Below are 27,143 nucleotides of genomic sequence, written 5' to 3'. Positions count from 1 at the left end.
GCTGATGGGCGGCTCCTTTAGCTTCCCATGGATTAAAGCAGAAACTCAATGAAGTGGATAAAACAAGGTTCCGGGGTCAAAAAAACTGGCTCTCAATCCTGGCTATGTCACTTAAGTGCTGTGAGACCATAAGCAACATATTTAGCCCCCCTGGGCCTTGGTTTCCTCACCTATAAAATGGAACAAATGCTAATCACTCTGCAGCAGCTGTTCTCAGCCTGGCCTGCTCATTAGAATCTCCTGGACAGCTCATCACAGCAACCACAACAGGCGGATGTTATTATTCCCACTCTACAGATGAGAAAATTAAGACTGAAGAACATAGGTAACTTGCCCAAAGTAACACAGTTTGTCAGCCAAGCAACTAATATTCAAATCCAGGACTGACACCAATGCCCACAGTTTTTCCAACATGTCCATCTTGTGAAATCACCTACATAAAGTAGACGTTTAGCACAAAGCCTGGTACATAGTAGGTCCTCAACTAATCTGTGTTTCCTTCTTTCTACTTGCTAGTTTTCAGTGAAGTTGACTACTCCATTCCAATCCTACCCTAAGACTTATAAATAAATACAATGTTCTCCAAGCTGCCACACCTGCCTGACAGGCTAAACTAATTAAATTACCAAAGATATATATATCTTGGACAATGGACTCTCCAACCCTAATTTCCAGGGATAAAGGGATCAAGTGAAGGGAAGGCAGGCTCCATGGAATCTAGGTCTAATACCTTAGAACAAGGTCACTGGTCAGTTTCTACATTCATTCTGTGCTAGGGAAGCACAGAATGAATTTCTGTGACTTACTCTCTTCCCTCTTCAAAAGCAACCCTATGTAATGGAGGGGTCTCATCTTCCAGGCAAGGAGCTAGAAATTTAGGGTGGGGAGAGTCCATTGTCCAAGATATATATATCTTTGGAGATATATATATGGAGAGCAAGAGAAAGAGCAAGCTTGAGAGAGTGAGCATGCACGCAGGTAGGTCAGGTGCAGGGGCTTATGTCTGTAATCCCAGCTCTTTGGGAGGCCAAGGCAGAAGGATTGCTTAAGCCTGGGAGTTCAAGACCAGCCTGGGCAACATAGCAAGACCCAATCTCTATTTAAAAAAATACAAAGATTAGCCAGGCATGGTGGTACGTGCCTGTAGTCCCAACTACTTAAAAGGCCAATGCCGGAGGATCACTTGAACCCAGGAGTTGAAGGCTACAGTAAGCTATGATCATACCACTGCACTCTAGCCAGGGTGAAAGGGTGAGGACTGATCTCTGAAGTAAAAGTAAAAATGTTGCATTCCATCTGTTAAAGTTTCTAAAAATTAAGCTAGGAGGGAGAGGTGGAAAGATCACCACGTAACAGGACACACTGGCCCTGGGAGTCCTGTTCCTGCAATCTCTGCTGGAAAACCAGGTCTACCCAGGCATCCTCTCACACCAGGGCTCTGAACTCCACACTGCTCTAGAAACCCCAACCCCTCTGACCCAACCCCAGACTCATCCCACCCTTTGCACACTTCTGTAAATAGTATTCCCACCATGTCCTTCCACTTCTTCTCTGAACTTTAACCTTCTGTGACCTTAATGGAAACTTGCCTTCTCCTCTCCTACAGCCCTCTGTCCTCACACCATATATCTCAAGACCAAAAAGTAGGGCGGGCAGCCTTCTGGCTCTCCACTGCTGCTTCAAATGATTTCCCTCCCTCCCTCCAACATAAATCCCTGCTCTGTGGTACTCAGGCCACCTGGCTCTGCCACTTTCTGCTCATCCTCAGTGCTGTTTTCCACCTCCCTCCTGCTTATGGCTTCTCATTTCCTGAAGACTCCAGCTTCCACCTCTCAGAGGGTTTCTTCTCCTTCCCTAACACCTTCACCACTGTCAGTGACTTTAACATCAGAGTCAAAGACCTATCAGAAAAACCAGTTTCTCAGTTCTTTATTTCCTCATCTGAACCTTTTTCTGAGTCACTATCTCACATGGACACATCCTAAACTTTGTCATCACTAATGACTGTACCACCTCAAATCCCACTACAAGCATCCTCCACTCTGTCCACCCTTTCTCTTTTCAGCTCACTTACTTACTCTGCATTCGCTGCAAACAATCTTCAAACTTATTTAGACATTTAATCCACTGAACACACAGCATTTTTACTGTCCATTCCTACCCTTCACTTGGCCTTCACGTCCACACTGGCTCCATCGTTCTTCTCACTCATAATCACTCCCTTTTTCCCATATCCTCTACTCCTGCATCTCCTGCTCTGATGGTTAATACTATCAACTTGATTGGATTCAAGGATGCAAAGTATTGATCCTGGGTGTGTCTGTGGGAGTGTTGCCAAAAGAGATTAACATTTGTAAGTTAATACTTACAAGGTCATGTAAGTTAATACTTAATAAACTCATATATATATACACACATATATTCTATTATATATATTCCCTAGAGGGATGGAATAGAATATATGTGTATATATTTATATATATATGTGTGTGTGTGTGTGTGTGTGTGTGTGTGTACACACATATATAATATATATAAATATATATACATTATATATGAATATATATACATATTTTACGTATATTATATATATTATATGTATACACACACATATATAATAATATATACACATATATTCTATTAGTTCTGTCCCCCTAGGGAACCCTAATACGCCCTCTTTCTGTGTCATATTATCCTTTCAAAACTCCAACACTGATGGAACCCAATTATCCACCAACCCCAAGCTCCCATCCAAACAGATGAACAGACTGGGGTGGAGAGGAAGTAACACAATCAGGCTGACTAGCTGCATTAAATTCATGGCCACAAACATTAAATGAATAGTCAACACTGACTGCCAAACCTAAAATGTTTTACTACCAAGCTTGTTTCTCCCTTTCTGAAATGGCTATGTCATATCTTTTCCCAGCTCGTATTTAACACATAGTCCTAGCTGATGAGCTCACTTCAAAATTCATGGAAGAAATGGAAGCCAGCAGAAGGTATGTCCCTCATCTTCAGACACCGTCATTGAAGCTACCATGTTCTCCATCTTTCTTTCCCTTATAGGGAAAAGTTTTGCTATCAAAGGCATTTGAACCAGAGCAACTCCATCTTGAATAGAGGCTATGTAAAATGAGGCTGAGACCTATGGGGCTGCATTCCCAGACAGTTAAGGCATTTTAAGTCACAGGATGAGATAGGAGGTCAGCACAAGATACAGGTCATAAAGACCTTGCTGATGAAACAGGTTGCAGTAAAGAAACCAGCTAAAACCCATCAAAACCAGAATGATGATGAGAGTGACCTCTGGTCGTCCTCACTGCTACCCTGCCATCAGCACCATGACAGTGTACAACTGCCATGGGAATGTCTGGAAGTTAATATGGTCTAAAAAAGGGGAGGCATGAATAATCCACCCCTTGTTTAGCATATAATGAAGAAATAGCCATAAAAATGGGCAAGCAGAAACCCTGAGGGCTGCTCTGTCTATAGAGTAGCCATTCTTTTATTCCTCTACTTAATAAACTTGCTTTCAGTTTACTCTACGGACTTGCCCTGAATTCTTTCTTGCACAAGATCCAAGAACCCTCTTTTGGGGTCTGGATCAGGATCCCTTTCTTGTAACATTGCTATTTACCTAAGGGGAATTCTTCCATCTTTGCTCTTAATTAGACAGTTATAGAACATTCCTGCTCACATACACGCTACCACCACACCAGCCTGGCTCTGGTATTAACAGTGGATAACAGATAAAAGACTTTCAAGCCACAGACTACCTGAAGAAGGTAGTTAGGGAAACCTAAAGTCAAGAGAGGAGACGAAAACAAGGGGCGGGGGTGGTGCGGATTTGAAGCCCCTAGCACCTACAGCTCAGCAAATAATAAACACAGCCCAACTCCTAGCCAGATTAAGTAAAATCTCACACTAAATGCTTACCTACCTCAGTTCCTATGACCCAACACATCCTGTCTGGCTTCCAACAAAAAATTACAAGGCATGCTGAAAGGCAAGAAAAACACATTCTGAGGCCGGGCGCGGTGGCTCACGCCTGTAATCCCAGCACTTTGGGAGGCCGAGGTGGGTGGATCACGAGGTCAAGAGATCGAGACCATCCTGGTCAACATGGTGAAACCCCGTCTCTACTAAAAATACAAAAAATTAGCTGGGCACAGTGGCGCGTGCCTGTAATCCCAGCTACTCAGGAGGCTGAGGCAGGAGAATTGTTTGAACCCAGGAGGCGGAGGTTGCGGTGAGCCGAGATCGCGCCATTGCACTCCAGCCTGGGTAACAAGAGCGAAACTCCGTCTCAAAAAAAAAAAAAAAAAAAAAAAGAAAAACACATTCTGAGGAGACAAGCAATCATCAGAATCAGACTCAGTTATGTCACGGATGTTGGAATTATCTGTCATTAACAGGAAATTTAAAATAACTATGATTTAAAATGTTAAGGGTTCTAATGGAAAAAGTTAATGGTAATGAAAGCAGAGAGACAGAAACACTTTTTAAAAACTCCTTTGAAAAGGAAACCCTAAAAATCAAAAATACCGTAACAAATGAAGAAGGCATTCCACGGACTCATTAGCAGACTCAAAACAGCCAGGAAGAGTAAGACCTACCATTCAACAGCACAACAGGGTGACTAATGTCAGTAACAACTTAATTGCACATTTTAAAACAACTAAAAGAGTGTAATTGGATTGTAACACAAAGGATAAATGCTTGAGGGGATGAATACCCCATTCTCTACAATATGATTCTTATGCATTGCATTCCTGTATCAAAACACCTCATGTATCCCATATATACTTATATAGAGAAATTTTTATATATAAGTACAAAAATTATACTTATTTATAAGTATTGAAGGTCAATCATGAATTTTCAAACTAAAAAGAGAGAATTAAGGGAGGAAAAAAACCCAGAGCAGAATATTCAGGAACTCTAGAACAGTGTCAAAAGGTATAACATAAATGTAATCATAATTCCAAGAAGGGAAGAAAGAAATTTCTTCCACTAGAAGAAATATTGGAAGGAATGATAACTGAGAAGTTTCCAAAATTAGTGACATACAATAAACCACAGATGCAGAAAAATCAGAAAATACCAATCAGGACAGACACCCAAAAAAAGAGAAATGAAAAACTCCACCTAGGCATATCGTATTCAAACTGCAGAAAACCAAAGACAAAGAGGAAATCTTAAAAGAAGCCAGATCCTTACCTATAGAAGAACAAGGATAAGGTTTACAGAATCCATGCAAGCAAGAGTGTGGAGTGAAATATTTAAAATGTTGAAGAAAAAAAAAGAAAAACGCCCACTTAGAATTCTACATCTAGTGCAATTATCCTTCAAAAGTGGAGAAAAAATAAAGACTTTCACAGACAAGCAAAAACTGAGGAAATTTATCACCAGCAAACCTGCTATGCAAGAAATGCAAAAAGAAGTTCTTCAGGCAGAGGAAAATTATACAGGTCAGAAACTTGGATCTACGAAATGAAAGAACAAGCACCAATGAAGGAATAAAGGTAAAACAATATGTTGTATTTTTCTTACTCATAATTGGTCTAAAAGAAAGAAATAGACCCTTTTGAATAATGTTCATAGGACAAAAACTATGTATTTTAAAAGGCTAGCATGTCAATGCCTAACAGAGCTCTGGAACAGCTCTTAGCAATTAACCAGCTCAAAGGTTGGTAAACTTGGGCCCATGGGATAAATCTAAGCCTGTTGTCTGTTTTTATATGATCTGTTTGCTAACAATGGTTTTTACATTTTTAGATGCTTGAAAAAGTTGAAAGAAGAATATTTCATGACACATGAAAATTGTATGAAATTTGAGTCTGTGTCCACAAATGCACTTTTATAAATAAATACTCGTTTGTTTACGTATTGTCTGTGATCACTTTTATGCTACAACAGCAGAGTTGAGTTGTTGCAACAGGGGCTGTATGGGCCAAAGAACTCAAAACATTTACTATTTAGTCCTTTACATTATCATTTTTTCTGTCCCTTGAACAAACCCAAGCCTTTGTTTTTTAGAGGATAGCACTAAGGCCTGGGAAGGTCAAGTTGCATTCTAATGTCATCCTGCTGGTTAGCAATAAGGGTCTGCATTTAGAGCTTCGGTCTTCCCTCTCTTCTCACATGAGAGAACTTATATTTTGTAAGTATGGGTTCCAAGATTATAGTTTCTAATACTGCTGACTATTGGGACTGCAGAAATAACATTTTATTATTCTCTTATTTCACATGAAAGATTGTATCACTGCTAGAGAAGAAGTGGGAGTGACAGAGAAGCTTTGCCAATTTTGATACACAAGAAGCAGATGACTAAGAGATGGATGACATGTTCCCAGGGGACCTAAGAAGAAAAGAGCTCCTATTGGCTTTTTCTTTTTTAAAGAATGTCAGTTTTATTCCTTGGGATTTCATTGCTTTCTTTCTTTTTTAAAAAAGGACAGGTAAAACCAGTATGTTTATATGTAAAACTAGGCATTTAAATGTAATGTAAGGTGCATTACATTTAATGCCTCCATTTGGAGCAGCAATGGTAGACTTTGCCTCTTCTTAAGATAGCAAAATTAAACAAAAGAAAATATTTTCAAAAAGCTCACCAGCCAAAAGCAATATAGATCAAAGAAATAACAACTGAATAGGTTCTCGGAGTTTATTTTACAGTTTTATTCATACTATGTAGATGACAGACAGTAACAGTACCATTAGAATTTACGGTACCAATTCCTACAATGATGATCTAACTTGTAACAGTCCAGCCCTCAAGAACAACTAGAAAGGTAGATTGTATATAAAAAGAAGAGCTTCCAAGGCAATGAGGACACATGGGATCAATATCCAAGAGAAAAAGCAAGTATAGAGGTGAGCCCGCTATTCTGTGTAATCTTGGCTTTAAGGTATTTAATCAAATTCAACTCCTCTTCATGAAAATACTCTGGGCCAATTGTAAATGTAAGGGGACTTACTTGATCTGATAAACAGTATTTGTAAAACACTTACAGAAATATTTATAATATTTAATAGTAAAACATGAAAACTTTCCCACTGAGATTAGAAATGAGACAAGAATGCCCATTATCAGCACCTGTATTCACCATTACATTCAAGGTCTTAGCCAATGCAACAGGCGAGAAAAACAAAGTCACAGTAATTAGAAAGGAAAAAGTAAAAACTCTTACAAGTAATTGAACGGTGTACATGGAAATTCATAAGAATTTATGAATGCAATTACATTTGCACCAACCTAATACACAGAACTATTAGGATTAGTCAGTGAATTTAGCAAAGCCAGTGGATACAAGGTCAATATATAAAACTCAATTGTATTTTTATATATCAGCAACAATCAGAATATGATATATTTTTAAAGGTATCATTTATAATAGCATCAAATAATTTCAAATACTAGGAATATATCTTTAAAAGATGTGCAATAATTTTACAACATAGAGGGATACAAAAACACTAACAGAAGTGAGAGACAGATCTAAATAAATGGAAGGATATTCCATATTAATGGATTGAAATTGTCAACACTGTAAAAACATTCATTTACTCCCAATTTAGGCTAGAGATTTAATGCAATCTCAATCAAAATCCCATCAAAAGATCATTTTAAAATTTATACAGTAATGCAAATGGATAGAAATAATGAAGCTATTTTTTAAATTATATTTTAATTTCTGGGGTACATGTGCAGGATGTGTACATTTGTTACATAGGTAAATATGTGCCATAATGGTTTGCCGCACCTATCAGCCCATTGCCTAAGTATTAAGCCCAGCATGCATTAGCTATTTTTCCTGATGCTCTCCCTCCCTGCTGTACCCCCATCCCCAACAGGACCCAGGTGTTGTTCCCCTCCCTGTGTCCATGAGTTCTCATTATTCAGTTCCCACTTAAGAGTAAGAATATATGGTGTTTGGTTTTCTGCTCCTGCATTAGTTTGCTGAGGATAATGGATTTCAGCTCCATCCATGTCCCTGCAAAGGACATGATCTCGTTCCTTTTTATGGCTGCATAGTAGTCTATGGTATATATGTACCACATTTTCTTTATTCAGTCTATTATTGATGGGTACTTGGGTTGATTCCATGCCTCTGCTATCATGAAAAGTGCTGCAATGAACATGCACATTCATGAATCCTTATCACAGAATGACTTATATATATATTATGTATCTTTATCACAGAATAATTTATACCCAGTAATGGGATTGCTGGGTCATATGGTATTTCTGCCTCTAGCTCTTTGAGGAATCACCACACTGTCCTCCACAATGGTTGACCCAATTTACATTCCCAACAACAGTGTAAAAGCATTTCCATCTCTCCACAGCCTTGCCAGCAGGTTGTTTCTTGTCTTTTTAAAAATCACCATTCTGACTGGTGAGAATCACCATTCGCACTGTGGTTTTGATTTGCATTTCTCCAACGATCAGTGATGGTGATGTTGAGCTTTTTTCATGTTTGTTGGTCACATAAATGTCTTCTTTTGAGAAGTGTCTGTTCATGTCCTTTGCCCACTTTTTAATTCGGTTGTTTTTTTGGTTGTAAATTTGTTTAAGTTCCTTGTAGACTCTGGATATTAGACCTTTGTCAGATGGATAGGTTGCAAAAATTCTCTCCCATTCTACAGGTTGCCTGTTCACTCTGATGATAGTTTGTTTTGCTATGCAGAAGCTCTTTAGTTTAATTAGATCTTTTGTTGCAATTGCTTTTGATGTTTTCATCATGAAATCTTTGTCCATGTCTAGATTTTTTTTTTTTGTCCTGAATGGTATTGCCTAGATTTTCTTCTAGGGTTTTTATAGTTTTGGGTTTTACATTTAAGTCTTTATCTTGAGGTAATTTTTGTATAAGGTGTAAGGAAGAGATCCAGTTTCAATTTGCTGCATATGGCTAGCCAGTTCTCCCAGCACCATTTATTAAATAAGGAATCCTTTCTCTGTTGTTTGTTTTCATCAGGTCTGTGGAAGATCAGATTGTTGTAGATGTGCAGTCTTTTTTCTGAGATCTCTATTCTGTTCCATTGGTCCATGTGTCTGTTTTTGTACCAATACCATGCTGTTTTGGTTACTGGCACCATGTAGTCTAGTTCAAAGTTGGGTAGTGTGATGCCTCCAGCTTTTTCTTTAGAAGTTATTCTTAAATAAGAACTAGAGGGTGCACACTACTGAATCAAGACTTCTTATAAAGCTCAAGTAATTAAGACAGTGTGGTATCAATATTAAATTAGAGAAATAGAAAAATGGAATGGACTAGAAAACATAGAGGCAGACCACATATGAGATTGATAACAAAGGTGACATTTCAGAGCAGTACAAGTGAAGAGATTTTTCAATAAGTGGTACTGGGTTTATTGGATATCCATAAGGAAAACAAAATAAACATGGATACCTTTCTCACACTATAAACAATGATCAACTGCAGGTAGATTTTTCAACCTAAAGATAAAAGGCCAAAAAAAAAAAAGGACCTTCTATAAATTAAAACAGAGTAACTTCATAACCTTAGGGTGGGCAACAATTTCTTAAGCAGGCACAGGAAGCAATAACCATAAAGGAAGAGACTGATAATGGATTATATTTTAAGTGAGATCTCCAATCCATCAAAAGAGAGTAAAAGGCAAACCACAAGAGTTGGGAAAAGATATTTTAAATACATATGACAGGTAAAAATATTTGTCTTAAAAATTTGTTTTTAAAAGAAGACTTCTACAACTCAGTAAGATTAAAAATCTAATTTTAAAATAGGCAATAAGCTTGAACAGGCACTGCAAAAGACAAATAAAAGTGGCAAAAAACATTAAAAAGGCACAACATCATTAGTCACCAGAAAAATGCAAAGTAAAGCCATAATAAGACATGCACCCACCAGAATGGCTAAAATTCACATATTTAACAATCTCAAGCCTTGCCAATGATATAGAGAAACTAAAACACTCATGAACCGATGATAGGAGTATAAATTGGTGCAGCCACTTAAGAAAACCCTTTGTAAGGATCTAATAAAGCTGAACATATGCACACCCCATGACCCAGCAATCCAGTCTTTGGTGCGTATACCAAACAGGAACACATTCATGTATGTGCCACAAAACACATACAGAAGTATTCATAGCAGCAATACTCATAAAATATCTAATGTAGAAATGTCCCAAATGTCCCTCAACAGTAGACGAATTGTTTGTGGAATATCACAAAGAATTCTGTACAGCAATAAAAATAGTCTACTGCTTCACATTGCAACATAGACGAATTTCACAAACAATGTTGTACACGAGGATCCAGAAAGAAATAGTACAGGCATTTATGTATAATTTCATATATATTTCATTTATTTCAAAAAAGAGAAATCTACAGTGTTAGAAATCAGGTTAGTGGTAGCTACTTGGGAGGCTGAAGTGGGAGGATTCCTTGAGCCTAGGAGATAGTGGCCATCCTGGGCAACATAGTGAGACCTCATCGAAAGAGAGACAGAGAGAGAGAGAATATGAATGAGAATCAGCTTAGTGCTTACCGGTGGAAAAAAAAAAAATACATATATATATATATATATATATATATATATATACTTACTGGGAGGGCCCATGAGGTGGTTTCTGGAAGAAAAGTAATATTCTCTTTCTTGATCTGGGAGAGATAACATGGATGTGTTTACTGTTTTAAAATATACTGAACAATGATTTGTATACTTTTCTGTAAATGTTATACTTCAGTAGAATTGCATGTTTGAAAAAGAATAGTGCAAATAAATGCAGAGCTGGAGGAAGGATGCATGTCCGGTCCTCAAGGTGCATTGCAGCCCTCTCACATACAGTGATCCAAAAAGTCACATCATGGCAGGGTTATAACTGCAGGGATGGTGAAGGAGCCAGAGGTTGTGTCTGTTACCACTGTGGACTGTCCTGGCCAGAGTATGCCTTATCATCAGACACACAGATTAAACCAGCGTAGACATGTGACTAATCAGGACAAAGTCCTTCCTTGAGACTGAGACAAAGATGTTGGAAGAAAGAAGATTCCTCCCCTGTGAGGGGACTGTGTTGAAAAGATGTGAGGGTAGAAATATTAGTGACCATCTTCTTTTTCTCTCATGTCATAGGAGGAGGAAGACAAGATGTCAAGAGCGCTGACAATGTCATTTAAGTCCCTGGATCCAGCTAAACCTGAATTCTCAATTATGTGGCCAGATAAACTTATTTTTGCTTGAGATAGTTGGATTTTGCTTCCATTCAGTTGGGGTATTGGTATTTGTTTGTTTAGTCTGCATCAGAGAGAAGACTGAATCCCCATCACTATCATCACTATTATGTGGCGTTCAAGTTCCTTCACACTCTGGCCCCCACTTTCACATCTAGGTTTATCCGTCGCTGTTCATCTTCATATACCCAACAATGTGGTAATCTCAACTACAGAAAACTCCCCCAACCAAGAATTCCCAATAAGCAAAGTTCAACTTTTATCTATTTCCAAATACATTTTTGATAGTCAATTGGTCATTCCTGTTAAGAATAATTAGAAGACATAAGAATCTTGCACCAGCCTAGGCAACGTGATAAAACCTCTCTCTACAAAAAAATACAAAATCAGCTCAGATCGGTGGCATATGCCTGTAATCCCAGCTACTCAGGAGGCTCAGGTGAGAGGATCACTTGAGCCTGGGAGGTCAAGGCTGCAGTAAGCCAAGACTGCACCACTGCAATCCAGTCTGGGCAACAGAGCGAGACCTTGTCTCAAGAAAAAAAAAAAAAAAAAAGACTCTTGGGATTAGAAACAGATTTTTTTTAAGTGGGGGAGGGGATTTTAAGGCAGATGGCAGGCAGGGGAAGTGGTTTTTGCAGAGAACCTTTTGAAATCTAAAGCAAGCCAAAAAAACAACGAAAACCTGGAATTGGCAGCATATGCTCTAGCATGACACTAAATACCCTACACGTGGGGGTGAGGTATCTGAGGACTTCCTAATCACTCATGTCAACTAAGTTAAATAAAGATGTATCTATCTACTTTACCCTTCAGTCGCAGGGAGACCCAGAAGTCAGCAGTCAGCCTCTCTGACAGAAAGGCATTGAACGTTTGTACAGAGAGCCTGGCACGGAGGAAATGGCCTTGTGCATGAGAATTGTGCACTGAGTGTAATAAAGCAAAATCACCTGTAAACATTTCACTGCGGGGGCGGGGGCGGGGGCGATGGGGGTGATATCCTGGAAAACAGCAAGAAGTAGCTGAAAATTCGCTGTGGCACACTGCTCTTACCAACATAAGGTGAGTACAATGTCACTCACAATCTACTTTTCTCATTTTACTTTCAGTAAATATGACAAATACTTACTGGACAGTTTTGCTTACACCTAGATTTCTCCTATCCTTGTTTTCACTAGAGTTTTAAGTTCATCAACATGGACTCCTCCCACCAGAAAGGTTTTTAAGGACCTCACTCTCTGTATGGGGGACACTAAGTCTTCTTTGCCCATTCCTTGCATTTGATCACCTGTATACTTTTGTTTGCATTGAAATGCCCCAAGCACACTCTTGCCATCCCTGTCCCTGACTCCATTTCTGCAGGCCCCAGACCCCTCAGTCCTCCATGGTCCAATTCATCTACTTAGCCTATTCAAGGAAATCTCTCAGCAGGAAGTCATCTCTTCCTCATTTTCCATGTATTGCTTACCACATTTGTTTCTCTTTTTTCCCTCCTCCAGAATCTTAAGTTTCTTGAACACAGGAGCCATATTCAATTAATCATTATCTGGAAATGGGTCTTTGGTAGGAAGACAGAGGCACTGTCTGAAGCAGACCAGCAGGGCAAGGAGTGGGGAGGAGCAGCAGAGACCCCAGGTCAGCTGAGACCTGGGGTAGGGAACATCCCTCCCCCACAACCCCATTAATAATTGACTAAACCAGAGATTGTTTCCAGGTGCACACTTTTTCAGTAACAACCGCAAAGCAACCACAATTTCTCAGCCGGAACACAGATCAAGAGAGTTCAGCTACTTTGTCTCCTGTCACATACCCCTGGCTATCTGCAGAAACCAGCAGCCAAGCCCTAAACTACCTGCTATCCTGAAAGTACCTTCCCCTAAAAAAAAAAAAAAAAAAAAAAAAAAAAGGAGTCTAAAATGTAATCAATAAATTTATTCTTTGTGAATGCGTCCTTTCTATTTTGACCAGCTGCTGAATCACTCTTTGTATTAGGATGTATGGTCAGCAAATAATATAATGGCATCTTCCTGCTTGGTTTGGAATCTAAACACTGTAGCACTTACACAGAAGTTTAAGGGGAAAATATATTGGACATGTTATTTAAAGTTATCTTTTTTTCTAGAGAGGTCACACCATAAAATGCAGCCAGCTCAAAAGGTGTTTCTCTCTGATTGGGCAGTATAGGCATACATAATATTTTTCTTTTTTTTGAGATGGAGTTTCGCTCTTGTTGCCCAGGATGGAGTGTAATGGCGCGATCTCGGCTCACTGCAACCTCTGCCTCCTGGGTTCAAGCGATTCTCCTGCCTCAGCCTCCCGAGTAGCTAGGATTACAGGCATGTGCCACCATGCCCAGCTAATTTTATATTTTTAGTAGAGACAGGGTTTCTCCGTGTTGGTCAAGCTGGTCTCAAACTCCCAACCTCAAGGGATCTACCCACCTCGGCCTCCAGCCTCCTAAAGTGCTGGGATTACTGGCTTAAGCCATTGCTCCCGGCCTGGTATACACAGTATTTTTCTAATTGAAATTAGTTGTTAATGATTTTTAAATGAATTACAATTCAGCAATAACAGGGCTTTCTGAGCAGCACATACTTCTCACTTGAACACAGTCTCCACCTGTCCCTAATGCAGTCCCAATGCTGAGGTCCAGGGTCAGGTGCCATTCATCATCACACATGGATGGCTGTTTTGCTTTCAGACAAAAGGGAATGCTATTTGGTACTCAGGTCTCTCTTGACAATGAGTCAGAGGACCCCATATTTCAAGAAAAATAGATATAAATGTATTTCTTTCTGGGAACAAAAACTTTCTATATATGTAATGTGCAAACAAAGCATGTTTCTGATTTGTAAGAATTACAACTTAAGCTATCATTGTGAAAGAAACCTTACTTATTTCCCTTACCTAACTGGTCTGTTGAGTGTTTGAGTTTACAACTCATTTTTAAAACACTTTTTCCTTCCTGCCTTCATTTCACAAATAGTTCTTAAACAATTATATGAATCACAATCTGTGATAGAGGCTGAAGCTACAACAGGAAATAAGAGTCCCTGCATTTATGGAATGTATATTCTAGAAGAGGGAGACAGAAATATGTAAATACATACAATGCAATGTCGTGGTAATAAAGCTATGATCAAAAATAGAGCAGGTAAGACAATGAAGAACAGTGAGAAGGGGCAGGACTTATTCCTTTAGCTAGAGTGTTCTGAGATGGCTTTAACTATCAAGATTTTATATTAGTCCTTACTCTGAAATCAAACAATTGTTTTAATAACCAATGACGGTCATGCACCACGAGTCAGTGGTAGACCACATATATGAAAGGGGTCCCATGAGATTGTAATACCATATTGTTACTGTATCTTTTCCATGTTTAGATATATTTAAGTACAAAATACCACTGTGCTACAATTGCCTACAGTATTCATACAGTAACATGATGCACGGTTTGTAGCCTAGGAGCGCTATACCACATAGCTTAGGCGTACACTAGGCTATACCATCTAGGTTGTGTAAGTACACTCCAGATCAAAATCTCCTAATGATGCATTTCTCCAAATGTATCGTAGTCATTAAGTGACACATGACTGTGTTATCAACACCTTTCATCTGAAAACTTTGCTGTTATCCCTCTTTGCACCTATCAAATTTCTTCCTATTTCCCAAAGCCTGTCTCTTCCAGATCTGATGACAGAATGCTGTCTCTGAAGTAAACTATAATGTACTTACTGTCTTCATCATCTATTTGCTACCAAATCTGACTTACAAAATCCCCTGCATTTTTTCCTAAACTATTATTTAACATCTTTTCTTGCTAATTTTCTATTTATTCCTATCAACTCTCCAATACAACTGAAATGATCTCAAGGATAGGGTCTCTGTTTATTCCCCATCTTATGATATATGAAAGAGACTCTGACTTCGGGGTCAGATAAGATATGAGTTTAAATCTTGGTTCCTTAATGACCATCTGACTTAGGGCAAGTGGCTGAACCTTGTTTCCGCTCAGTTTCCTCATCTATAAAATGGGCATAATAGCACCTAACATCTCTTAAAGGACTTTGACTTGCAAAAAGCTTAACAAATGCTGATTGTTACTTTGTAAGATCAGTCCACAGTCATATGACAGACCCATAATTTTGCAGGCTGAGCAAGTTTTTGTTTTGGCAGTCAATTTTTATCAAGCATTTACTATATGTGTTGGCCTTGTGCTGGAGGTGGAGATAAAATTCTAAACATAAATCATAAAACAAAAAAGCCAAACCAACACCCAATGGAGTAGATAAACATTAATGTAAAACTAGAAGCTAGGATGACAGTCTCACTATATCATGGATACGAAGTGGATCTTGCTAGGCAAAATCAAGCAAGCAATGGGTGCTGTAACCACGTGCACCTTGCATCCACACTCATACCAATCCACGCACCCACACTAGTCCATGAATTCCTACCAATACTAGCCGATCCTTCCTCCCCCATCCATGGCTGTCACTCTGCAACTCAGTAACTCAGCAAACATTTACCAGACTCCTACTATGTGCCACGCACTGTAAGAAACCCCAAGGATGCAGAGAAAAAAATAAAACGCGGGCTTGCTCTGGGTGTCTGGCATAAGCCCTATCAATGCAGCAGCAGTCTCCTTTTTCACTTCTCCTCCTGCTGGTGATTAATGGTCTTTAACCTCCAGGAAACAGGCATCTTTGGTTATCACAAAGGTCTTGCCCATGCTGCCTTCTCCCACTTAGACGTCTGGGCCACTTGCTTTCTAACGGACTCCTCAAATTCCAATATGAGAACCGTGGAGCAGGATTCTCAGAGACTTGGGGGCCCCTCAAATGCTAGACTAACAGAGCAAGTCCTCAGGAACAGAAAATAAAAAGGAACCATTATCCTGAAATACTTATTTCCCAACAGACTCATGATAAAAATTATTAGAAAACAGGTACTATGCTGTGAGTCCCATCTTCTTAAGTGTCTATGCTTTCTACGCCCTGTACTTCATACAGGGTCCTGCATTCTCCTCATGGTTACACAAACTCAAGGGGTATTTTTTAAATTATTCTTTCACAGATGAGAAAACTAAGGTTCAGAAACAACATGATTTAAAAATGCCTGCTGTGCTCCTTTAAGAGCAAATAATAGCAGTTCTCTCTCTGGGCTCCAGGCTAGCCAGGTCTTCAAGAGAGCAACACAGGGGCCTGGGGTGTTTCCAAGGGAGCGTCGCTGCTACCACCAGCTCTCATTCGTGCAGAGGACCTCACCTCAGCTGGCTTTGTAGAATGCATGCTTCCATGGGTGCAAGAAAATCGGCTCTTGGGTCAAGCAGATAATAGTGAATGAGTGAACTCTACCATGGACAGATTTAAAGGTGGCTTTCTCTTTGATGGTTTAACCAAATTACTGTGAAATGCCAAGACAGTTAGCCTCTAAGACAATTCATTTGAATAGCCTGAGCTATTATTAAATGAGCATCTATTTTGTTCATATCCAAATATTTACACTTTTTTTGAAGTTGCCACACATAAAAATTGTGATTGTTTGTACCACCCTATGATACTAGCGCCTAAGAAGAAGGAAAAGATAAATTTTCTATATAAAAGGTAGCCAAATAAGGACAACCAAAAGTTCTAACTGGGGTATTTCAGCCAGCTAGAATCTCCTATCAAAAACGCATACTCAAGATCACCAGAGGGAAGCGGTGAAGAACACCACCCTTTGGTGTCAGGAGGCCTGGATTTTACTTTTGATGCTGCTACTTCGCTTTGTGGATGTATGCAGGTTTATTTCTCCCTCAGAAGTTTTAAATTTCTTCAATCATAAAATTGGGACCTATCTTTCAGAATGGTGGTAGAGTTCTAATGAGCATTGCTCTGCCATTTTTCTTGATGGGAGGGATGGGGGGACAGGGAGAGAGGGGTGATTGCTTGCTTTGCCTGCTGCCTTGATAATTGGGTAGTGAACCCCTCTCCTTTGGAATATGTGCATGTGTTAGAAAATAAATGGCCGCTTCCAGGTCTCAGAGAGGCAACAGTGAAGTATTTGGCAGGCTTTGTGGTTTGTAACATCTCAAGCAGATATTCCTAGTTATTATTTAATGTAACTCAATAGGTTTAAAGATCATTTTAACTGCCTACTAATAAGCATTTTTGCTTTCTTTACAGTATGAAGTACTGTGGTCCAAGAATGATTGGAACTCTTATTACAGACTTAATGTTTCCAAATTCTGGATTATTCTTTTGTCTTGACTACTCCAGAAAGATATTCCTCTGTAAGAGAAACTGATATTGATTCAACCAATGCTTACTGAACACCTATTGGCAGCTATATTTTGGGAAACTGGATGGACGGATGCAAAGAAAAGTCAAATAGGCTTTCTGGTCCCAAGGAGCTTACTGTGATGATTAATACTAAGTGTCAACCTGATTGGATTGAGGGATACAGAGTATTGGTCCTGGGTGTGCCTGTGTGTGTGTTGCCCAAAAGAGATTAAACGTTTGGGCAACACACACATTTGTGTTCCCCCAGCGGGTGGGGGAAGGCAGATCCACCTTCTGCCTTCAGTGTAATCTGGTGGACACAATCTAATCAGCTTCCAGTGAACACAAAGCAGGCAGAAAAACGTGAAAAGGAGAGATGAGACAAGCCTCTCAGCCTACATCTTTCTCCTATGCTGGATGCTTCCTGCCCTCAAACATCCGACTCCAAGTTCTTCAGTTTTGGGACTTGGACTGGCTCTCCTTGCTCCTCAGCTTACAGACAGCCTATTGTGAGACTTTGTGATTGTGTAAGTTAATATTTAATAAACTCCCCAAGATATATATCATATATATAAGATATATATATAAATAAAAACTCCCTGATATATCTATATATCTTATATATGTATATCTTATAAATATATCTATATATCATATAAAGATATATTTTATATATATCATATACATAGATACATCAGGGAGTTTCTTATTGTATATATTGGGAGTTTATATATATAAGATATATATATCATATATATGAATGATATATATATCATATATATGAATGATATATATGTTTTATAGTTCTGTCCCTCTAAGAGAACCCTAATACATATTTTGGTACCAGGAGTGGTTCTAGAGGAACAGAATATTAAGGATGGAGTTCTTTCATTGGTTTTGGGGTTTCTGGAGTTGGCTACTTAATATGATTAGACCCCAAAATGCTAAGGACTCTAATAGTATAGAAAACACCGATAGTCCTTGGCAGAAATTGTTTAAAGAGTTATGCAAAATGAATGCATTTGACACTGATTCACCACTCGTGAGACGCAAGGAGTTTAGTGACTCTACACATAATACATTTGACCTATGTGGAGAAACAAGGAACATAATGAAGCTGGCTGGTTGCTCCTAAGCTCAATGGACAAACTGATGAAAGAAAATAATGAACTCAGGGATTCTGTCTCATGGCTTCAGAAGCAGATACTGAGCCTCAATCAAACCTGCTAGGACTGCCCCAAGTGAGAGTCTTATCTCCTATAGAGAAAGAGCCAAAATTGTGGAAAAACAGACACAAGCTCTTAAAGGCGGCCCACTGGAGCAAGCTGAAAATGCCTGATCTCCCTTGGTTTAATGTAGAGGATGGGATCCAAAGACTTAGGGAGACTGGAATGACAGAGTGGATTAGTCACTTCAGACCTACTCATCCCAGCTGGAAGGGTCCAGAAGATGTACCCTTGACCAATGCCTTGCAAAATAGACTTGTAAGGGCAGCACCTGCATCTCTGAAGAGCCCCGTAATTGCTCTTCTCTGTATGTCAGATTTAATGGTGAGAACCACAGTCACTCAACAACAAAATTTAAATACAATGGGAATAATTGGATCCTGAGGTGGCAGGGGCCAATTGGCAGCAATCAACCATCAAAGGCAAGGTGGGCACAGCTACCATAGTGGACAGCAGAGGCAAAGTGGCAATCAGAATAGTCTGACTTGCATAGAGCTCTGGCATTGGCTAATTAATCATGGGGTTCCTAGAAATTGATGGGAAGCCTACTGTATTCCTACTTAAATAAAAAAGAAAACTTCTAGGTTGAATGGACAAAAGACTAATTTGAATTACAAAAACATAGAATCACAGTTCCTCAATTTCCAGACTTGAGCCACTTTACAGACCCAGAACCCCTTGGATAAAGGGGAAGCTGGGTCTCCTTGAGGAAGGACCCTAACTATATTACCAAAAATTTATGCAGTGAATCATTCTCTCATTATTCCCCAAGGAGACCACCAGCCTTTTACCAGGGTAACTGTGCACTGGGGAAAGGGAAATGATCTGACATTTCAGGGACCACTGGACACTGGCTCTGAGCTGATATTGATTCCAGGGGACTCAAAATGTCATCATCATCCTCCAGTTAAACTAGGGGCTTATGGAGGTCAGGTAATTAATGGAGTTTTAGCTCAGGTCCAACTTATAGTGGGTCCACTGGGTCCCCAAACTCATACTGTGATAATTTTCCCAGTGCCAGAATGCACAATTGGCATAGGCATACTTAGCAGAGGAGGATTTTGATAATCAAGTGGATAGGATGACATGATCTGTGGACACCACTCAGTCTCTTTCCCCAGCCACCTGTCATCATCGCCCAATGGGTCCATGAACAAGGTGGCCATGGTGGCAGGGATAAATGTTACACATGGGTTCAGCAACATGGACTCCTACTTACCAAGGCTGACCTAGCTATGGCCACTTCTGAGTGCCCAATTTGCCAGCATCAGAGACCAACACTGAGCCCTCAATATGGCACCATTCCTCAGGGTGATCAGCCAGCTACCTGGTGGCAGGTTGATTATACTGGACCTCTTTCATCATGGAAAGGGCAGAGGTTTGTCCTCACTGGAATACTTACTCCGAATATGGGCTTGCCTATCCTGCACGTAATGCTTTTGTCAAGACTACCATCTGTGGACTCACGGAATGCTTTATCCACCATTATGATATTCCACGCAGCATTGCCTCTGACCAAGGCGCTCATTTTACGGCCAAAGAAGTGTGAGAGTGGGCTCGTGCTCAAGGAATTCACTGTTCTTTCCATGTTCTCCATCATCCTGAAGCAGCTGGATTGATAGAACAGTGGAATGGCCTTTTGAAGTCACAATTACAACCCCAACTAGGTGACAATATTTAGAGGGCTGGGGCAAAGTTCTCCAGAAGGCCGTGTATGCTCTGAATCAGCATCCAATATATAGTACTGTTTCTCCCATAGTCAGGATTCACAGGTCCAGGAATCAAGGGGTGGAAGTGGAAGTGGCCCCACTCACCATCACCTCTAGTGATCCACCAGCAAAAGCTCTGCTTCCTGTTCCCACGACATTACATTCTGCTGGCCTAGAGGTCTTAGTTCCAGAGGGAGAAATGCTGCCACCAGGAGACACAACAATAATTCCATTAAACTAGAAGTTAAGATTGCCACCTGGACAATTTGGGCTCCTCCTACCTTTAAATCAACAGGCTAAGAAGGGAGTTACAGTGTTGGCTGGGGTGATTGACCCAGACTATCAAGATGAAATCAATCTACGACTCCGTAGCGGAGGTAAGGAAGAATACATATGGAACACAGGAGATCCATTAGGGCGTCTCTTAGTATTACCATGCCCTGTGATTAAGGTCAATGGGAAACTACAACAGCCCAATCCAGGCAGGGCTACAAATGGTCCAGACCCTTCAGGAATGAAAGTTTGGGTCACTCCACCAAGAAAAAAATCACGACCTGCTGAAGTGCTTGCTGCAGGCAAAAGGAATACAGAATGGGTAGTAGAAAAAGGTAGTCATCATTACCAGCTATGATCACATGACCAGTTGCAGAAATGAGGACTGTGATTGTCATGAATATTTCCTCCTTTAGTTAAAAACATGTATGTGCATATATACACTTGTTCTATGAAAATATCTTCATTTGATTTCCTTTTTCTCTGACATGTGACATAAGATTTATTGACTTCATATCAGCATTTAAGTATTGTTAACTTTGTGTAATAATATTTGGGTTGGGGATTGGTGCATTTCTGGCTGTAGGAAGAATAGTTGTATTATGTTAGGCATAATTATGACTAATTATTGTCTTTATTTGAAGATTATGTATGATCTCAGGAGTTGTGTATGAGTTCAAGTTGATAGGGGGTGAGCTTGTGATGGTTACTACTGAGTGTCAACTTGATTGGATTGAGGAGATACAGAGTATTGATCCTGGGTGTGTCTGTGTGGGTGTTACCCAAAAGAGATTAAACATTTGAGTCAGTGAGTTGGGGAAGGCAGATTCAACCTTAATCTGATGGGCACAATCTAATCAGCTTCCAGTGAATATAAAGCAGGCAGAAAAATGTGAAAAGGAGAGAGGGGCCTAGCCTCCCAGCCTTCATCTCTCTCCCATGCTGGATGCTTCCTGCCCTCAAACATCCTCCAATTTCTTTAGTTTTGGGACTCGGACTGGCTCTCCTTGCTCCTCAGCTTACAGACAGCCTATTGTGGGACCTTGTGATCATGTAAGTTAGTATTTAATAACAATATTTAATAAACTCCCCTTTATATGTATACATACACGCACATATATGTGTGTGTATATATTACATATACATTATCATATATATATTAGTTTCGTTCTTCTAAGAGAACCCTAATACACTTACCCTCTAGTTTTCACTGTCACCAAACCAGCAGACTCAGCTCATCTGAGGACTTGTTAGATATGCACATTCTCAGGCCCTATCCCAGAAAGAATGGATCAGAGACTCTGGGGATGACCCCCAGGTGTTTCTGTGTTTGAATAAGCCCTCTTCAAAGATCATTCTCATGTCAAAGCAACAAATACTCATTAGCTTACTGAGTTAAATCTAAAAGTGCCTTTTGTCCTTCAGGGAAACAGAGGTCTAGAGGCCACAGGAGAAGTTGATGGAGTAACTGCAACCAGAACTCAGGTCTCCCACCCCCAATGTCCAATCTTCTACTTCTTTTCTGATGATTTAATCCCTAAATCTGATAGGAAGCCCCAAGTATTACCAGCCCAAAGTGCAAACACTTGTTCTCAAGAGCAGAAAAAGAACCTACTCTCTTTGAAAATAAGGACCACCAATAAAAACTAATATCTGATCAAAATCATTCCATAAACAAGCAGTAATTTCCCAAACCTTCAATACATTTCCAAGTTATATTTCCAAGATATATCTTATATTTATAAAAATTTGTGGTAGTGGGGGACTGGGTAGAAATATAATAATTGACTAGAATAATATTTGGAAGAATATACACTTAAAGACACATTCATAGTGACTCCCCTCCTTAGCAGATTATGGATAACCTTTATTTTTTTTCTTTGTATTTTCCTGAATTGTTCTTAATAGCTAAATATTGCTTTTGGAATCGGGAAAAGTTAAAATTGTTTTTTTGAAATATTATATCCATATCACTCAACATGAAAGTTTATTTTGTAATTCTATTTCTTTCCATACAGCAGGATAGTGTGTGTATAGTAATTATTTATATCATGCCATATGTTACAATGAAGATGAAATTTGGTAAATATATTCCTTCCAGCTGGCACTGAGAAAGAAGAGGTTAAATGCATTCCTAGGTTCAGAGCACTATGAATCAAGACAAGCTAACTGCGAAGCTAAAGGAAAAATTAATCCCAGTATTGAGAGCTCTGGAAGCATCCTTCTGAAATACGTTTATGTGACACACAGCTCCTTATTTCCATCCCCCTGATATTTAACCCCTGGCACAAAACAGAATGTTCAGCAATTCCTGGCAAAGTCTTAGGAGTTCAGGGGATAAAATGCATGGGAGAAGATGAGAGACATAAGAAACAAAATGATCCTGCTTTCACGTAAAATTACGTCCCTGTAGGCGATGAGACATCCAAAATTACTGGCAAATTCATTGTCCACAGTAACCTTAAATTTTTTTCTTTCTTTCTCAAGAAACATCTACGGACTTCAAAAACATCTATGCTGGGGATCTTATTCTGCATATCAAAAATAAATAAATGATGAAAATGAACTCATTTAAACATTTCTGCCACAAAAGCATTGTTGTAATGTTTCACTTGATAAGATGAAATTTATTGCTTCAAAGAAAAACTAGTCTTGTTTTACTGAAACTCTCAGCAATATAAATTCAGCGAATGTTAACTGAAATTCCTTAAAGAAAATTGGAAGTTAAGATCTGCTGGAATCAATATAAAAAGGAACACCGGTGGCCTCTCTCCTTCATCACAATACCTCCTAACAGCTGACATTTCTAGAACTTGCAGATGCTTTCAGGAAAGGACGAGTTATTGGAAACAGACTCTCTCTCCACATACATCTGTAGTTTATAGTGCATGAGATCACATTTACACGACAATTTAGCTTAACAGTGGTACGGTATCAAAGAACTCAGAATTTATCATCCAGGCTTTCCTTGTTTAGCATGAAAGATTTGGCTTGCAAAGGTTTCTCTCTCAAGAGTCTCACCAAATTTCCCTCAGCCCTCTACTTTCCTTCACACAGTAGTCCCACCCATTGCAAAAGTAATAAATTAAGAATAAAGAATATGTATCTTACAGAAAGTTTCCCACCAACATCCCAGCTCCCACTCCATGTAATTACCTATTTGCCTATGAAAATTGATCTATAAGAGCCGGGTTGTCAAAACATTAAACTAAACCTAACAGTTTCCTTTAAGTCTTACACTTTTTAACAGACCATACACACACACAAACTTGTAGCTCATTCTCTAACTCCATGTTGATACTTACAAGCCCAGTGCTTCCATCTCTCACCCACTCTGGAGAGAAAAGAGTACAGTGGTAGATTTTACCTAATCTCGATTATCTCTGCAGTTTTTCTTTGGGGCTGTTAAAGGTATTGATCAGAACTCACCTCCTAAGCATTGATAATTCCAAGTCCACGAGACCCTAAATAGCTTCAGTTTGTAACATACAAACGCCACTGGTCTCAACGAGAGAGAAAGAAAATAACGTTCCCACTCCGTCAAATTAAAGGGAAAAAATGACATACAGCAGCTTTCATTCTGAACAAAATTAAATTTTCTGGGTCACTTTCCCTGTCTCACTGGACCACTTTTTACGCAGCCTGCCGGTGACCGTAAACACGGGCTCTCCACTCCTCACGCAATCAGTTCAGTTGTCATTCTCTCCTAGCGAATAGCCACCGCTTCCTTTGCTAGCGCAGTTCCCAAACAACAAACCTCCCCACCCGCCCCTGCCCTCCACACCTCACCACGGAGACTCGCCTTCTTTTCTTCCAGACCACAAATGGGCGAGCTTGTTCACAGAAAAAGTTAATGAACGCCTGATTTAGAGGCAAAGCTTCCCTACCTGCGATCACATCGGAAGGCTGGAAGTACCTAAAAGCGCCATGCTCTGCACCCTCGTCCCCGTCGGTGTGCGCTTCGCACCCAGAAACCCAGGAACATGATTTATATGCAGACCTGCACCCATCCCACACAAGTCCACACGCCAGCTTGCCTAACCACTTATGTAAGCTCGTGCTTCCACAGTCCCAAACTGCAGACACACACACACGGGCACCTGTCACGCATCTGAAATGGACAAGCACCCACACCCGGGAGATGAAATCAACACATACGGGGTGGGGAGGGGGGGATACTGTTTTAAACCATGTTTTCCCCCGTTTGTTTCTTGCCCATTTTTGTCACAAGTACAATTACCTTAGCAACCAAAGAATTGCCTTGACTCTCCCTCCGGCTCCTGAATTTCTCCTAAAGCCAACCTTGCGCCAGGTTCATGATAAAGCTGGAGACGCCCAGGGAACCGGGAACCGGCAGCTTCTTGGGGGCGGAGGGGAAGTCTAGTCCGTCCCCGCGCCGCTCCCCACAGCCTCGCCTCCTCTTTCCGAGTTTCCGTGGTGGCGAGCGCAGGGGCTCAGCGAGCTGAGAGCGAAGCCCCAGGCCCGCGAGGAGGACGCGCGGCAGGTCGCATGGTGCCAAGACGCGGGGCGCTCGGGGTGTCTCCAGCGCGCTCCGGGCTGGCCTGGCTCTCCGCTCTCCCGGGCGCTCGCCGCTCGCCCGCCCGGCCCGGGCCGGCAAATGGTGCGCGGAGGTCGGCCCGTCCCCTCGGCTCCCGCCGTCTCTCGCGGCTGTGGGAACGCGGCGCCCGGGCGGAGCTCTCGCCGCCGAGCAGGGCCGAGCGCGAGGAGCTGCCCCAACTCGCGAAGCCGTTCAGCTCCGCGGCCCGCGAGCTGCTGCAGCGGCGCCCGCTGTCGGATGCCGAGCGGAGCTGCAGCCCCGTGCCCCGCGCACCTGGGCGCCGGCACCTGGGCCCGGACCGCGTGGTGCAGGGAGGGGCCGGTGGGCGGGGACCAGCACCTGTGCGCGTCCCAAGCGCGCCGCCGCCCGGCTCACCTGTTCCCAGCGCCGCGGAAGGCGCAGACCGTGATTTGCCCGAGGAGGAGAAAACCTGGAAATTCTTCCTCCTCCAGAAGCCGCGAGAAAGCTGGGAGACTGCCTCGACCGGGCGGAGGCTCGTTTCGTCAATTCCAGACTGACCCCGTCCGGAAACTTCAGTGGCGTTAAGGTTCTCTTAGGGATTCCCGGCTTCTGATTCCCTCACTGACGTGTTGCTGGCGCCTTCTAAATTAAAACGGGACACCGCGATCGTCAGTGATATTGTTCCTGACCTCGTCATTTTTATTTATTCAACATGCACACCACGCGCTGCATTGGGAGTGTTATGATTCCTATCTGGAACAGTACAAAAGTGCTTTCGAGAAAATTGACTCTCAAATATTCTTGGGGGAAGAAGAAAAAAGTTGAAGACAGAAAATGAGAACGTGACTTGAACTGATGCCTTCCTTTAACGTGAGAGATTTGAAATGTGATGTTTATTTACAGATTCAGGAAGCTGCAGGTGGACATAGGACAAGATCGTTAGTGCTGGACAGTAACCATGGGATTTGTGTGCAATATCAATGCTATCAATATCAAGAATAAATTCGAGATATACTATTGAATTGTAGTATGTCACCAGAAAAGGGGGAAAAAACTTTAAATACCTAAATGCTTTTAAGGATGGATGACCTGGACTCTTCATTCACACGAGTCCAGAAGTTAAAGAGTAAAGTCTCCTTCCTAAAACGTATCTTTTCCCACCATTCTACATTGATTAATGAATGTAGTCATTCTTTCATTCAATAAACAAATAGCACCTGCTCGGTGTTAGACCCTCTGCTAGCATTAGAAATGGATGATAAAGGAAGCAGTCTCTGCCCTGAAGCCTTCAGGTCGAATGGGACAGTCCATAAGCAGATATGTGTGCTATGGTAGGCTTAGTCCACAATAGGAGCCACAGAAACCTGGGGGAAAACCTGCAACCAAGAGAAGCCATCCCCAGCCTAGTGAGTAAAATAGAATTGTTAACAGATGTCCCAGTTATTTATTAAAGTTGAAATAAAGAATATTTCCTTCCCTAGGCTCAATACTTGGCTCAAGCCAGTTGTGGAGCTGGCTGTGGCTATTTGTCACAGTTAAATAATGGGCCATGCATGGAAAGAAAGGTGATGACTAGGTGAACTTCTGCTTTGAGGAGCTCTGCATTTTTTATTTTTTATTATTATTTTCTTGGAGACATAGTTTCACTCTTGTTGTGGAGTGCAGTGGTGCAGTCTCAGCTCACTGTAACCTCTACCTCTGGGGTTCAAGGGATTCTCCTGCCTTAGCCTCTCAAGTAGCTGGGATTACAGGTGCCCACCAGCTCATGTTTTGGTGTTTTTAGTAAAGGTCTCCGGGGTTTCAACATGTTGGCCAGGCTGGTCTCAAACTCCTGACCTCAGGTGATCCACCCATCTCGGCCTCCCAAAGTGCTGGTATTACAGGTGCGAGACACAGTGCCTAGCTGTAGCTCTGCATTTCTGAGGCTAGCAA

The 27,143-nt window shown here is 40.9% G+C and overlaps 1 protein-coding gene across 16 annotated transcripts in view; it reads right to left on the bottom strand.

The window, feature by feature from the left end:
• RGS6 (regulator of G protein signaling 6) overlaps positions 1-25,832 on the bottom strand; it is a 646,702-nt gene extending 620,870 nt beyond the window's left edge. For 4 of the 16 annotated variants that reach the window (XM_012438051.3, XM_012438063.2, XM_012438062.3 and 1 more), the window contains exon 1: positions 25,626-25,827. The gene's annotated coding sequence lies outside the window, so the exon portion shown is untranslated. Of the gene's footprint in view, positions 1-24,121; positions 24,355-24,579; positions 24,758-24,932; positions 25,445-25,625 lie in introns of those variants that run through there. The other 12 variants (XM_064375006.1, XM_012438059.2, XM_012438066.2 and 9 more) reach the window with 8 other exon arrangements.
• Between the last annotated feature and the right edge of the window lie 1,311 nt (positions 25,833-27,143).

This window comes from Aotus nancymaae, unplaced genomic scaffold (genome assembly GCF_030222135.1).
Source record: "Aotus nancymaae isolate 86718 unplaced genomic scaffold, 86718_ANA_hifiasm-v0.15.2.pri h1tg000011l, whole genome shotgun sequence".
NCBI classification, from domain to species: domain Eukaryota; kingdom Metazoa; phylum Chordata; class Mammalia; order Primates; family Aotidae; genus Aotus; species Aotus nancymaae.
The sequence above is the reverse complement of the archived record's forward strand: the minus strand, read 5'-3'. Positions and strand labels throughout refer to the sequence as shown.